The sequence below is a fragment of the Benincasa hispida genome, chromosome 4 (assembly GCF_027475165.1).
Source record: "Benincasa hispida cultivar pf3 chromosome 4, pf3_genome.v1.1, whole genome shotgun sequence".
In the NCBI taxonomy this organism is placed as follows: domain Eukaryota; kingdom Viridiplantae; phylum Streptophyta; class Magnoliopsida; order Cucurbitales; family Cucurbitaceae; genus Benincasa; species Benincasa hispida.
In genome coordinates, this window is record NC_143481.1 from 23,271,642 (window position 1) to 23,275,753 (window position 4,112).

At 34.7% G+C, this 4,112-nt stretch overlaps 1 pseudogene; it reads right to left on the reverse strand.

Moving 5' to 3' along the window:
* Window positions 1-244: 244 nt before the first annotated feature.
* LOC150036582 (uncharacterized) lies at window positions 245-3,777 on the reverse strand (annotated as a pseudogene).
* Window positions 3,778-4,112: the final 335 nt, after the last annotated feature.

A 4,112-nucleotide genomic window follows, 5' to 3' on the forward strand; every position in this document is an offset into this window, starting at 1 on the left:
ATCATTACTCATCATCGTAATCTAATTCAAATTATTATTAGGGGTTGACATCGTATCTATACAAACACAAAAGAGAGAAAACAATATTAAATTAACAATAAATACGTGTAAGCTAAAGAAAAAAAGAATTTAGTAGAAACATCATTACTCATCATCATAATATAATTTAAATTATTATTAGGGGTTGACATCGTATCTATACAAACACAAAAGAGAGAAAACAATATTAAATTAACAATTTAAATTATTCATCATCACTTGAACTGTTATTGGGAGATAATTGTTCTTCATCATCATCGTTTATGAAGTCATGATCACCATGTATAATAATTGGTCTTTCCACAAATGTAGGATCAACGTCAACTCTTCATAAAGAAAGTAACCTCCTTAATGGTTTCATCCACTCCGACGCCACCAACAATTTCTAGTAAATCTAGTTGTGCGTTTTCAACATCATCCACTTCTGGTACATCCCATATTCGTTTATTTTGGACTACTTGAACAACTTTCTAATTGCTACTATGTTTGATGTCATCAATGTAAAAGACTTGTTATGCTTGGATAGCAAAGATGAAAGGCTTGTCGACATACCAAAAGTGTGATGTATTGATCGATTTATATCCTAAATCCATATGTGTCCTATTACTTTTGTTGTTATCTGTGTCAAACCATCTACACTTCAACAAGAAAACGCGTCTTCTGTTTGCATATTGCAAATCTAATACTTCATCTATAACACCGTAGAAATTGTTAACCACACTTGTGTTCTCACTGATCTCCCCGGCCACTAGGACTCAACTATTTTATGTAGCTCGACGATTATCACGCTCTACAGTGTAAAACCGTACCCCATTAACAATGCATCCATTGTAAGAGCGCACCTCAGACGAAGGTCCCATTATAAGTGAAAAGAAATTATCGGAGATATCTTCTCTCTCGCGCCATTATAGAACGTGATAATTACGTATACATTAAAAATGAATACGAAAAATGAATCATCCCTCAACCGTTGCCTATAAAATGACTATGTATACTTGGGATTTGAACCAATCGGGAAATTTGCGTTGATGTTTTATATATAAGTCAGAGATGCTTTGAGCTTCATGACGAATTAACCTCAAATGTTGCCTACAATATTTATCATTTAAATGTTATATCAAAGGAGATACCGTAGAATTTAGAAAAGGAAAAAGTTTGAAACCTACTTGCGATAGTCTGTTATTTCTTTACAATTGTTGAGAATGTACCAATGTGCAATACGCTTTTCCTCCGTTGATAGCGTCCGTAAAGTTGACACCCCTAATGGTCGTACCCTCTGCCTAAATAATTCAAATTCACCAAATATCTCGTGATCGGGAATGTTATCATCATTTCATTCATCTCTATTGAATCTCGTTTGAATCCCATTTAGATATCGCGAGCAGAAGTTCCATGATTCATTCATTGCATATGCTTCTGCTATAGACCCCTCGGGACGTGCTTTGTTCTGTACAAATTGTTTTAATGTTCGTAAACTTCTTTCAGTAGGATACATCCAACTGTAACTAACTGGACCCATGACTTTGGTTTCATATGGTAGATGAATTGCAAGGTGTACCATTACATCGAAAAAGGCAGGTGGAATATTCTCTCCAATTTACAAAGTATGACTATGATGTCTGCTTGTAGTCTGTTCAAATCACTTACACATATTGTCTTTGCACATAAGTCGCGAAAGAATGTACACAACTCATCAATAGCAGTGGATACATTCTTCGGTAGGTATGCTCGAATACCAATAGGGAGAAGTCTGTGAAGCAACACATGACAGTCGTGTGTTTTCAACCCCAATATTTTTCCATCTTTGTCATTGACACATCGTGATATGTTAGATACGAATCCATCAGGGAATTTCACTGATTTCAAATACTTACAAAACGAAATCCATTCACCATTTGTTAATGTGTATGCTGCGTATGGTTTTACAAATTTGTTCTTGACCTGTATCAAATGTAGGTCCTTTCTTATCTTCAAATCTTGTAAGTCCAATCGAGCGTTCGTTGTATCCTTTGTCTTTCCTTCAATATTTAACAAAGTGCCCACCAAATTTTCGCATATGTTTTTTTCAATATGCATTACTTCCAATTTATGTCGTAACAATAGTCTGGACCAATATGGAAGTTGGAAAAAAAATACTTTTTTTAGTCCAGTTTAGAATTCGCTTTCTTTTTTTATCTTGCTTCGATGGATGTTTTCTAAGCACAGAAAAGTTTAGTGTATTTATTTGTTGTAGTATCTCTTCTCCATTCGTTACAACTGGTGGAGGTCTACGTTCAACTTTTCCATCATGTTGTCTACTTCGACGCCAACTATGATTCTCTGGAAGATAACGTCAATGCCCCATAAATGATATTTTCCCTCTTATCCCGAAGGACGAGTTATCTTCTTTGCATATTGGACATGCTTAATAACCTTTTGTACTCCATCCAGATAAGTCACTATATGCAGGGAAGTCATTAATCGTCCATAATAAGGTAGCATATAGTTGAAAAAACTCACCAGCAACAGAATTATAAGTTCGCACACCTATTGTCCACAACTCTTTCAATTCTTCAATCAGCGGTTGCAAGTAAACATCAATTTCCTTTCCAGGAGATTTTGGACTAGGTACGAGCAAAGACATGAAGAAGTTTGTTTCCTTCATGAATTTCCAAGGGGGCAAATTATAAGGAATTATCACCACAGGCCACATACTATAAGAAGTGCTCGTATTTCCAAACGGAATGAAGCCATCTGAAGCTAATCCCAAATGAACATTTCGAGGATCTAAAGCGAAATGAGGGAATTCACGATCAAAATATTTCCACCCTTTGCATTAGCTGGATGTCGTAATACATCATCCGTTTCAACTCGCTTATCTTTATGCCATCTCATGTCAGAAGCGCCTTCTTTTGATGCAAACAATCGTTTTAATCTTAGTATCAATGGAAAATGGCGCAATACCTTATGTAGTATTTTCTTACCCTTGCCATCATTAACTTTGTACCGAGACTCACCATAAATAGGGCATTGTTGCAAATCTGCAAACTCTTTCCAATACAATACACAATCATATTTCCATGCATGAATAGACTCATAACCTAGGCCGAAATCACGCAATTTTCCTCTTGGCTTCATAAAAGGAAGTAGGATAGAGGTGCCAGCTGGAAACGCTTCTTTTAAAAATTCCAGCAACATGTCAAACAATTTGTTACTCCAGCCGTTCAGAACTTTGATATGCATCAACTTCACTAAAAAGTTTAAGGACGAAAATTGCGAACACCCAGGGTATAATTCATTACGTGCTTCAGTCATTAAATCCTCAAATAAGTTCGTGGTATCTCTTTCTTGACCATTAAAGGACATTTCATTCTTAATCCTTCCTTCATTTGCATTTTCGTTTTCAATTGGAACTTGTAAATCGTTTATAAGATTCAACATCTCATTTTCTTCAATAGCATTACTCTCTATACTATCTACTTCAACATCCTCTATTGAATGACTTGTATGACTTCTAGATAAGTTTACTGGCTCTCCATAATATACCCATTCACAATATGAGGGAGATATTCCATATGTTAATAGATGTCATTCCACGATATCTATCTTTTCCCAAATTGAATTCATACAATTCTTGCATGGACATCTTATTCGTTCGGAATCATTTACATGAAACCTTGCCATATCTAAGAATTGTGATACTCCTTCTCTATACTCCACCGATAACTTATTTCTTAGTTTAATCCATTCTTTATTCATCCTTAAAAATAAATATTTTCTGACCAACTTGTAATCCAAAACAATAACCTGGATTAGAGGACAAAGTACAAAGTATTATGAAGCATTGAGTTCCATAATTTTCATTTCTTAAGGCAAAATAAACACATAGGTCCCTAGACCACTTAAATTGTCTAACAACTTTCAAATGTTTTATTTAGTATGTCTCCAAGTTTTCAATTTTGTGTCTAATATAGGCCTTTCATCTATTCAACATCTTCTAAAATTTACAAGCCTATTGGACACAAACTTTAAAGTTCAATTTTTTATTAGACACAAAATTTAGTTTTATGTCTAGTAGATTTTTTAAACTTTTT